The following is a 12,013-nucleotide window of genomic DNA, read 5'->3' as shown; positions in this document are numbered from 1 at the left end:
TGCGTAGCGCGCCCCTGAAACTGCCCAATTTGCTCAATGACTCTTGAAATCGCCTTTGCAAGGATTCACTTGGCTTGTGAGAGGCAAATGAGTTGCTAATGAAGAGTGATGTGCTTTTATAGGCTCCTTTTTTATTTTTATTTGCCCAAAACCCACTTTATAATGTTTGAGTGTTGACACTTTTTGAATTAATTGGCTCTGACTTCTGGTTTCCTTTTTTTGAAAAAAAATTGGTTGAAATGATGATTTCTTCTGAAAATTTTTGCAGGGATGGCTTCTGAGATGCTTTGGCAAAGGAGACCAAGGCTGCGCTTCAACATTTGGAGAATTTGAAATTTTGACAATTTTTTACAAAAACGAGATAATGACCTTTGTTTTTCAAAAACAGAGTTTTGAAAACAAGGTGAAAATTTAGCTGTACAATAATGAGAATTATTGAAATGATGTTTTATGAAGGACATCCCTCTGGCCTGCTAGTCCTTTATGACCTCTCAAGACAAAAATTGACTCAACCCTAGGCTTAAGACCTCGAAATTTAAAACAAGATGAATGACCCTTTGAAGATTTTATTTACTTAAACAAACCTGAACCAGCAGTGCCAAACAGGAGGGGAATAAAAGACACAAACTCCTCCACCAGAGTTATGGCATGCCTAACGGAATGCAACATGATCACACTGATGGGACACCTAATCATGAAATGCAAAGAGCTTTGATCTCTGGTGGAGGGCTACTAGACCGAATCTAACACTGGGAATGGGGGGGGAAGATGTGGTTGCTTGATCATGAATTTTTTGTCTGGTCACATCCTCTTCTTGTGGCGGTTGTTCTATAGGTAACTATTTTCAACTTGAGCAGTTTTATCTCCCTCTGTTTCAATGATGCGCCTAGATATTAATTGAAGGTCATTATACTCCCTTATATTAGTTCCTATTTCTGATGCTTCAATTATTTGAATAGATTGGACCGGATATTATTTGGATTGGGGTTGGGCTGGGCTGGGAGTTGCGGTCTTAAGTTAGACTGGGGATTTTGTTGTAATGTTTGCAGTGTAGGTTGAGGGAGTGGAATGGTTCCTACTGGCTAATTCATCGGTCTTTGCCAGTTTGTCTGCCAAGGTTGACTCTGTGAAGTGGGAGGGGACTGTTGTGCTTGATATACGTTGTTTTTCCAATATTGTGGAGTGTAGGGAAAATTTGGCCAATTTGGGTGGCTTGCTTGATTCGGCCATGAAGGAAATGGTTGTGATAACCAATTTGGGAAGGGAGGTTGATTTTGCCACATTGTTTTATATTGTTGAGCATGATATTATGGAGGCTGAAAAGAAGAAGCTGAGTTTGAGATAATACTTGATTGTCGTGGCTACCATTGACAGCGCTGATTGAGTAGATATACCGGCTCTGGCCCTTCTTCTACTTCCTTGTATACTACTTTCAATCTAGGAAGTGAGGGACAACTCTCTGTAGAGTGGTCTTTTGTACAAATGGTGCAAACTTGGATTGCATCTAATGGACACTCCTTGTGACTGTGTTTCTTTCTGCATTTGGGAAAAAAGATTACCAAATTTTGTTCTGCCTGTACTTTCTTTTTTTATCCTGCATAATATCAAGTTGTGTTGTCAGTGTTCCTAATATGTCAGTTTTAAAATTTTCTAATAAATTTCCAATTTCTGCACGAGTTACTCCTTCTGCCGAAATTCTGTTATCTCTTGCAAATCGATCATGTTATGCTGGTTTCAGCCTCGTGTTGCCTCTCGATCTCCTGATACATAGATTAATAATGTCAGCAAAATTTTCCTAATAAATATCTCCTTTTACCATAATACTTAGTGTTTCAATCCATTGTTCCTTCATTCCCCTAATTAATGTTGTTTTTAATACATTATCAGGTAAGGGTAATGATGCATAAGGAGATATTTGAAGATTATACTAAAAACATTCAACATACTCTTCTAATGTTTCATTCGGTCTAGCTACCATCTGAAATATTTCATCTTTTAACTCTCTAGACCTACAGTAATCCTGATATTTTTTTAGAAAAGACTCTTTCATTTGATCCTAGTTATTTATAACACCGCCACCTTATCCCATAAACCATCTTAAAGCAGCCCCTTGTAATGTAGAGGGAAATAATTTCAGTTTCTGGGGATCGGTGGTATAGTCATATCGTCTACACACCACATCAAATTCAAATAAGAATGCATCTGGATCTTCTGATGTAAGGCCATGGAATGTAGAGATATGATGAATAGAAATTGCTTTCATAGGTGCGTTAGCTGCAGTATCCACAATGGGGTATTGCAGTGTAGAGGTTTGGGTGTTTGGCTAGTTCTGGGCCATTTGGTCAAATATATGCCAATAACCTTCTGGGATCTAGGAGGTTATTCCTGGGTTGTCTAGGTGGAATGGCTCTAACGGCAATGGCCTTAACAACACTTCCTTTATCTGGGATGATAAGAGTGCCTAATGTCTGGGGGGATTCTTGAGTTTCTTCAACTTTGTTATAATTTTTTTTGCAGTGCTTCCCTTATCTAGACTACTTAATAGCTGAATTATCCCAAGAGTAGATCTTGGTTCTTCAGTTTCCCTGGTTTGTCCTCTTCCTTCACAGAGGTTGCTAAGGTTCCCTTCTTGCAATGATTTTGGTCTAGAATTTTCAATTTCTTGAAAATCTTGCTCTTCGGTTTGACTGTGCACCTCAGAAAAAGCTACATATGGTGATCCTGTGGCCTGAAGGGAACTAGTAGGTTGTCTAGAAGTAACTTTTATAGGCCCTACTGAAGGCTGGGATTCTTCTTTCTTAAGGATTTCGTCTATAAAGGTTGATTGTCCAAGGGTCATTGGCCCCTTAGCTTTGTCAGGCTTGGGTAGAGGTTTAGGGTTCTTTTCAGGTTTTTTCTGCTTAGTCATGCACACAAATCAAATGCTAATTTCTACCCAAAGAAAACAGCAACAAGTCTGCAGGAAAGCGGGCAGGGGAGCAGGGCTATTACATGCTCCACAAGCAGGTTATTACCTTCTGTTTTTAAAACCCAGTTCTCTCCTAACAGGTTCTTACATCACTCTCGAAAAGAAACAAATGGCTACACTCTTCCTCGGCAACGGCGCCAAAATGTCGAGCAGTAAAAAGGGTATTTTTCACCTCTATTTACCTCACATTAACTTGTCAATCCAGGAACGATTTGTTATCTCAAAGAGTGTACTCAATTTGAGGCGGTCATTTGTTAGAGTAATGCTAGTAGTATAGTTCTCTAAATACAAGAGTAAACGGATGCTTGAAATAAGATCTACTTACAGAAAAGAACCTTAAGACTCAAATCATGCACCCAGAAAACTATAGCATTTTTACAGTCAAGGGTATAGTAATGATAACTCATCCCTCTGTAAACTGATGTAATTAAAGATAATCAAGGAAAAGATCATCAACTTGGGAACTAGACAACAAATGTCAACGTTCACTACAGTCTTAGATCGTTCCACACACCAAAGCAATGATAATACAAATAACAGGAAATGGAACAACAACCAAGAAATGGAACAACAACTAGGAAATGGAACAACAACTAGTTCTTATAAATAAGATTGAACAGCAAACCTCAGTCTAAGGAAATAAATGCAACAACCGTATCCTACAGAAATCAGATAGAAATCTCTACTCTGAGAATAAATCGGATAACAAACAGAAATATAATGGCAACTACTCGGCAATGAAATATAGAACAACAAATAGAGTTAAATGTAAATGTATAATGAACCAAAATAAATAACACACGAAGTACGCTTAATATTAAGAGAAACAATAATCTGACTTCGATACAACAAGTATCAATCTCAGTTATAAAGAATAACGATTGTAATTCGTAATGGAATAACAACGTCAATTGAACAAAAATCGCGATTAAGTGTAAACCATAGATGAATACAGTAACACCAATTTATGAATGTTACAACACGGTTACTCTGTAATTGAATAGCAATAGCATTCTGTAAGGAACAACAATGTTATATCAATGATTGAAGGAATAGCAATGTGTTACAAAGTCAGAATGAATAATACAGCATTCCTGTCACAGAGAACAACATTACTCAATTGAACATAAATCAAATATAACAGAACCGTGATGTAAAATAACTAAACACATCAGATTACCGAACAAAACTGATAATGAAAACCACACACGAATTAGAGATAATGGTACAGGAGCAAGTGTTCCACGAGGGCCAGGCCCCTAGCCTCCAAGGACACACCACTTGAGATTACTCCAGAATAAGAGATGAAACAACAACCAGACTTATATTAAAACATCAAAGCAGAGTTACATTGGATCACTTCTCAATGAGAGTTGATGATCAAAGTTTCAAATACAAATGAGAATTACATAAAAACAATAATAGGTCGTCCCCCCAGGCTAGCAGTGCTACCCCTTCTTATAACAGTTGAGTGGAGATATCAATGACGCAAAAATAGTTAAGATAGTGATCCCTCAGGGTCAAAGGATCCTGAGGGATTCGCCAAATTGTTAATTTCCAGTTATCTATTTGTTCTCTTGTACCGATTCGATATCTCCTTTTCCCTTTCCTGGCTGATACGCACCAATTTGGATTGTCTTGTTTGCATGTGGTTTCCTTCTAGAGGGACAACAGTTAACTTTGCCCTGTCTTTTCCTTTGGGTCATCAATATTTCGTTTTTTTCTCTTCCTGCATAAGAAAATGGCAATTATTAGTAGTTTTGTGTTGCATATTGTTGTTGGGAAAAGTATCCAATACGGAATGACCCTATCCCACTCTAAGGGTGATAGTACCTCAGCAACAACTGAATGCAAAGCTATTCAAGATTACTTCCTTATGAGATATAAGAGAGAGGAGAAAGAGATCCACTAACCGTTGTCTTCCGCTAATGATTGATCCAATCTTCTCTCTTTACTGCTTGCTCCTAGCTCCTTGCTCTTTCAGTGGCCCAGCTACACAAAGATCCTGCAAAAGGGCAAGAGAGGGAAACTACAAGCAACATACATTCATAACTGATTCAAGGATTAGAATAAATCAAATACACAAGTATAACAATTCACCATTGAGACACATGCATATAGAAGAACCTCAAATGCTTTATTAATGGAAGAAGTAAAGTTCTGAGAGTGTTACAACCATAAGAGGCCCAATCCAGCAACACCTCCCAGCAGAAAGAAATCTCCTCTTCACCTCCTTCAAGCAAATCACCCAATAGTTCTATACTCAAACCAACAGAACTTCCTTACATTCACAAGATTCCAGCCCCCTTAGACCTCATGAGAGAGCTCTATATATAGGAGATTTGGAGAAAGGATGAGTCAGCTTGAGGCTGGCATGAAGCTGACTAGTGTCCTCTCCCACTTCAGTTATTCTTCAGTTCTTGATTCCACTTGGAGGTTCTTGCTTCCACTTGGAGATCTAGACCCTCTTACTCATCACAAGGCGAATTCCCTGATCCAAGTGTCATTTTGGAAGCTTCCTGGGCATTGACACCTTGAGGAATGACTGTGCCACTTGGCCAATCTCGCCCAGCGCAGGTAGCCTTCATTAGAGTTGACATTCAGCGCAGGTACAGAGTGGAGCAGTTGACATTCAGCGCAGATGCTCAGTGGAGCAGTTGACATGATCCAGAATTAGCTTGTTTTTGAGTGTTTTCAGGTGGAGAACTGATATTTAGTGCTGTGGTTTGCTGACCTTGTTCCTCTAGGGGTAGGAACAACATGTTTAGGGACTTTGGATCCCTTAGATTATTGACATTTTATGCTTCATGATGCTAGGCACAAAAATGTCTATAACAGTTGCCCCCTAAAGTATGAGGTCGTTTATCGGGTGAAATGCTTTATCAGGAGGATCCGAAGTTCATTCAATCGCTGAGAGGTGACCTGTAATAAAATACAATACAATACATTATTCTTCATTCTGCTTTCATGATCTAGCTGAGGCGGGCATTCCCATGCTCAGCTTTATAAATTCATTTTGGTACATATAACAGACGATCGTCTGATGGTAGACTGATAATTCTCTCCTGAAATTATCATCCTTTGAGTAGGATGATCATCTGCTGCAATGATGTACATATCAAATGTCTTTATATTTCCTGAATATATATCGCAGCCCGGATGGATGAAACTAGATCCGGGGTCTTCAAACTCGTTCGATCTTCACTCTAAGTACAAGTCGATCCATGTGAGAATTGCGCTGAAGTCGAACATGGAAAGACATCGCTTGATTACCGGTCAATAATGTAAACCGTTAACAAGTGCGAGAGGAATCACCGATAATGATAATGACCCTCAAGGTACTGCAGTACAATTCACGTGGTGTGAATAAAGGACTTGGCGTCGAACACCACGCAAAATCTTCTGGTCGAAGGTCATTGATGTATACCTGTCGCCGGAAGTGAGAAACTTGCCATTGAGGCATGCAAGCTTCAAAGTACTGAGGGGGGTGTTCCTAGATCAACTTCTTGGATAATGAGCTGAAGTCGACAAGAAGCGATCCGTCAAAGGAGGGCCTTAATGAATTCCACATCAGTGACACGGAACGGAGCTAATGATTTTAGTGGAGGTGAAAACAATCTGTGAAATATGATTCAGGGTGGCGATCATGGGTGGATGAAGGATAATGTATGGCAGTGGATGGGACACGGTTGACTTTTTCTGAACAACATCTCTTGAGCATATAACGACACTGATGTGATGGATCGGTAGCATTACCCCAAATGTGGATGGTTTGGCGAAGACCATGGTGATGAGACCGGTGAATGAAACAACCCAACCCGATGTGATACGGAGGACAAAGTGTCATGTTCAAGAGCGACTTGCTACCATTAAAGCTTTGAGGTTCTCCCAATTTTTCCCCAGTCATTTCTGACCAGTACCTCTTTATTTTTGTCAAGCTTGAGGAGGATAACATATGCTTGTTCTATAACCTGCCCTTCGGGCAAGCCCATCGCTATGTTTTAACGAGCCTAGCGATAGGGAAACTTGTTCTCGTCTAAAGACAAGTTTGTCGCTATTTAATCATTTTAACGAGTCTAAAGACAAAGAAAACTCGGTCCTTTTCATTTTTAGAGAGTCTGAAAAGGTACAGAAAGTTAACTCCAAAATTCCTTTTTCGTCATCTAATCCCTTAAGTCCGAAAAAGTATAAAACAATACAGAAGGGATGAGTTTTCGATAACTTTAACGAGCCGAATAAAACAAGCGCTCGACCTTTTTGTGTAATAATCCCTCAGGTCCAAAAAGATTAAAATCTAGAGGAGGGATAGCTCTTTCGGTCACTTTAACGAGCTGGAAGGCCAAAACTCGGCAAACTTTTCATATTTTACGAGTCAGGAGAAAAGAGCTCAAAGAAGACTCGTCTTTTGAGGAACGAGTGATAAACAGGGATAGCAGCAGATTCCAGGTACAGGTTGGGATTTTCCAATCACGGCAGTGTCACAAGGATGGCTAAGTGAAATCACTCTTCACAGCTGTTCCTCAAAATGGGTAAACAATCATATGGGGGTGAACGATCGGCCAAATGGAATGGAGGTGGCAGGTGCAAACACGACCAAGGCTTTTTATGGCTAATAAATTTACGATCACAATGGTTATTTACCGGAAAAGGTTCATTTTTTAATGAGCTTAAACTCTAGAGGAAACTCTTGCTCACGTTTTTCTATTTTTTAACGAGCATAAATTCCACGGTAAAACTGCTCGAATCTTCGCTTTTCTATTTTTTAACGAGCATAAATTTCGCAGTAAAACTGCTCGATAATACCAGTCATAAGATAAGAATGTCTCCTGTGAGATCTCTATTTTTTATAGAGCTTCATCTTCACTAAGCTTTGCTCCTTCTCATCCTTTCTTTATGCAAGTTCGGAAGCAGCTAATCCCAAAAACAGATAAATAACCGCTCCTAGCTTGCACTCCAAAAGGTTTGCATGCCCCCAGGTATAAAGTACAATTTCAAGGCTGCCCCTACTTATCCGATAAAACATTTGTTTTAAAGGGTGAGGCTTGCCTCTTTCTGGTTACCCAAAGATTGTTTTGTTAACACCATCAAACGAAAATACTTCCTCGGCACTGTCTACCGAAGTAGACAATGGTGAATGACCTTTGTCAGACAAGTAACCTTATCAAAAGAATCCTGTTCTAGAACAACCCCTCTTCCATCCACGGACGGGGTACGGACTAGTCATATTCTTTCGCGGAAATTCTACTTTATACCCAAGGTTTCCTCTGCCCGAAGCAGACCAGGATGCATGCCCCCTGGGTTCCAGTCCCATCTTTCCGAATCACTCGCACTCATCGGGAAGGAGGACTGGGGGTGGAGACATTTCTTGGGTGAATAGACCATTGAGGGTTGGTATGTGACTATTTGCGATGCGTGATCCCGGAAATGAAAGTTGGTCTACGAGCTTGACCATTCTTCCTTCGTGTGGAAAACACATTACTCTAAAGAGTGAGGAGACTATTGCTCCCATGCAATATATATAGTCTCGTCCAAGGAGTAGGTTATAATCCAAGGGTCCTTGAACGACCATCACGTTCATTTGAACGGTCTTCCCTTTCAATGTAACAGGCACATTGGGGAGGATCCCTAATGGTCGACTGGTTCCTTTATCAAAACCCGAGAGATTTCTTATCTCAGGCAAAAGCTCCGGGGAACCCAGTGCTTTCCAAGCAATAGAGGAAATGATACTCACAGATGCCCCTTCATCAATGATAGTTCCAGCCATTACCATTCTATAAATTTGGACTATGATTCTGAATGGTATACTGGCTGGTAACCGGGGTCTGCCTAGTTGGTTCCAATCAAAGGACACAACCAGGTTGCTTGGTGGTGGGACCGAATACACGGCCGGATATGACCCTGACGATGTTCCTTCCTGCGATAAAGGAATGGGCACATTGCCCTGATGCTCATCAGAGTCGGTGTTGATGAAAAGAATCTGGATGGTGTCATCCTTATTCTCTTCAGTGAGGGTGTCATTTGAAGACGAATCTTCAGTGACGGTGTCATTTGAGGATGAAACCTCTGAAGGAAGAACCGGGTCAACTGCCGTATCGACCTTTAGATTTTTGTCTGGTCTGGATTCAGTAGGTTAATTTTCAATGACTGACGCTTCAGCTGACCACTTGAGTGGGCCTGTTGTATTTTCAACCAACGAAGGACTTGGCACGAGTTTTTTGTATCCAAGAGGAAATCTCAACGGTGAAACCAGGCGATCTTCCAAAACTCTCTTCGCTTCATCTAAGAAGGGACAACGGTGGATGGCGTGATCGCCTTCACACAGTCTGCAAGGGGATCTTGCTCCCCTTCTTTGTCTTGAACCTTCACTTTCGCTGGTTGACGGTAAGCATTCAACATGGCTATCAGAGGTTGATGCTCCCGAATTGTGCAATCGAGGGGACCAGTCCCTTAGTATCTGGGGAATACAGGGACAATCTCTATGGAAGTGGTCTCCTCTACATATGACACATGGCGATTTAGGCCCGGTCTATGCTGTGTGTGGATTTTTGTTAGATGTCTTTTGCTTGCCCCCAGTCGCCTTAGGCTCCTTCTTCTTCTTCTCTCTCTTCTTCTTCTCCTTCTTCTCCATGGGAGCTTGGCTTTTGCCAGCTCTACCTTGCGAAGATGAAAGATCGGAGGAAGAGTTATAGGAAGTTGAAGGCTGGTGGGCAGCTCTAGACTCATCTAACTGTTGACTCGACTGTTCAGGAACCATGGTGTTCTGAACTACATTGGTTGAGACTAGCCAAATAGGCAGGCCGATTGTCAGTCCTGGAAGCGACAATGTGGCCATGTGGGGCGCACCAACTTCTCCCCAAGAGGAGAAAGGACTAGGATTTCCATCATGTGGAATTCCTTGGTTGGGGCGTTCCATGTTCTCAACCTACAGATCAACGCAGGAATAGGAGGTGATTATGTTCCGTTTAAAATAAATTTTATAACGACGCTTTAGACACAACTTGCTTTTTCACTTTTTAAGAGTCGAGAAAAAGCTAAAGATGACTCTAGTCTCCTTCGATGTTTTAACGAGCCCGAAGTGACAAATGCTCGGATGGACTTTTTCAGTTATAGAGTTTGAAAAAGGCCAAAAGAAACTGCTCTGGAGTTCTAGGCAGAGGGTGTGCCAAACTTTTCGCAAAACCACAGAATACGTTTTACGGTACGGGTGGTCGATCTTCGTGAATGCTGTGTTCACTGCATTGCGATCAGTAGGGCGGCCGACACGGTTTCCTATGGATAAAGGCTTTGTTCCTATAGGGGTCTCCCAATATATACGCGACGGTACGTGGGAGCACAAGTCCGTATTGATACTTATCGCTTCACCGTGGAGGAATCACCCAACCACTCAACGCTAAGATATCACGTTTAACGACGCCGGAACACGTCTCTAGCTTAGACCTCTATGTGTTTGCGTTATGTTTCAATGCGTTGTTATGTAAATTCAATTTATTTTAAGGTTGATCTTGTTTAGCAGTTTGCCTTTATGGATCACCACGAGATGTATAGTAACACTCCTAAATGCAGTCTAAGATGATAAGCAAGCTTTTCAATCTTTCAACTTTGAAAATCTTAACTACTGAGGGAAAAGAAAGACAACATCTTTTCACACAGATCATAGAGCACACACTAATGCATTTTTCCATAAATCAACATGCAAACTGTCATAATGCACATGCACAATGCAAGTATTTCTTTTCTCTTTATTAATGTTGGTGCAATACAAAAAGAAAGCTGTTGTATAACTTTGAATTCAATTTCAAGTGAAAGCAAACAAGCTTGTCCAAAATCAAAAGACACCTTAAGATTTACTTGTTTCGACACTAGAAATATATAAATTCAAACCATATGACGAAAGCAAAAGCTCAATCAGCTATGAACAGCAAATAAACTAACTCTTAAGATCAAAACGACACTTATCACAGGTCTAGATCTAAGAGGTCACAGCAAGACTAGTTCACTTTTCGTTATGGGAAACTGTAAATGGCATAAGAAATACACAAAGAACAAATACAGTTTCTTTATACAACCGAGGTGGAATAGTGGCAAGGAAAGTTGGTTTCAGATAGGTACATTGACTGGTAACAGGCTGCAAAAACAAGAGTGAAAACAGGGCAATAAACAGGAGGGAACCCCAGCAGCACTAGGCAAAACTGGTTCAGCACAGGTGGTACACTGGCAGTTTGACCTTCAGCGCAGGTAGCCCCTTCGGGAACTGCGCTGAAATGCAGACTGCCTTCACAGCACCTGCACTGAAGATTCAAATTTTCGTTTCCTTCAGTTTCCGGGTCACAGATTGCTCAAGAATTCACAGTTTTTGGCCAAATCAGAAGCTATCAGTCAAGTACACACTAAGGGATGAAAAGGAGGATGAAAAGCTATCACTAAGAGCTATTTAGAGTCCTTGTGGATCAGCTCTTCAAATCATAAACTTGCCCAGAAACTGAGCTAGAGTAGCTGCCCTCTACTTTGCATTTGAAAGATCCAAATGCAGTTCGATTCGGTACTCCCTGTGTTTATGAAATGAATAGCAAAAAACACAAACAACCAACAAGATACGATCCCCAGCGGAGTCGCCAATTTGTTGTTGGGAAAAGTATCCAATACGGAATGACCCTATCCCACTCTAAGGGTGATAGTACCTCAGCAACAACCGAATGCAAAGCTATTCAAGATTACTTCCTTATGAGATATAAGAGAGAGGAGAAAGAGATCCACTAACCGTTGTCTTCCGCTAATGATTGATCCAATCTTCTCTCTTTGCTGCTTGCTCCTAGCTCCTTACTCTTTCACTGGCCCAGCTACACAAAGATCCTGCAAAAGGGCAAGAGAGGGAAACTACAAGCAACATACATTCATAACTGATTCAAGGATTAGAATAAATCAAATACACAAGTATAACAATTCACCATTGAGACACATGCATATAGAAGAACCTCAAATGCTTTATTAATGGAAGAAGTAAAGTTCTGAGAGTGTTACAACCATAAGAGGCCCAATCCAGCAACA

The sequence above is a fragment of the Pinus tabuliformis genome, chromosome 2_2, assembly GCF_031772625.1.
Source record: "Pinus tabuliformis cultivar Carrire ecotype Pingquan chromosome 2_2, CPIR1, whole genome shotgun sequence".
NCBI lineage: Eukaryota > Viridiplantae > Streptophyta > Pinopsida > Pinales > Pinaceae > Pinus > Pinus tabuliformis.
Note: the sequence above shows the minus strand (reverse complement) of the source record.